We start from the raw sequence: 319 nt of genomic DNA, 5'->3' as shown, positions 1-319 counted from the left end.
TATTATGTATTTATTAAAATAGAAAGATTAAAAATCAAAATTGTATTTATCCTATACATTTCCGGGCCAGATTTAAAATATGAATAGATGTCACAAGGTAAACCATGTATTCCTGAAGATCCAAATATTAAAGAATAAGGAAGAGAAATGGAGACAACAAATCAGCAACAATGATTGTCCGTTAATTACATAGTTCTATTGTTGTAAATGCCGATAACAAATTTTTTATGCCTTCTATGGACCTCATAATTAAGTAAGAGATAATAAATTTAAACAATCCTTTAAAAAGATACAAAAAATAATTTATTTATATTAGCAT

The sequence above is a fragment of the Arachis ipaensis genome, chromosome B03 (assembly GCF_000816755.2).
Source record: "Arachis ipaensis cultivar K30076 chromosome B03, Araip1.1, whole genome shotgun sequence".
Taxonomy (NCBI): Eukaryota; Viridiplantae; Streptophyta; class Magnoliopsida; order Fabales; family Fabaceae; genus Arachis; species Arachis ipaensis.
Note: the sequence above shows the minus strand (reverse complement) of the source record.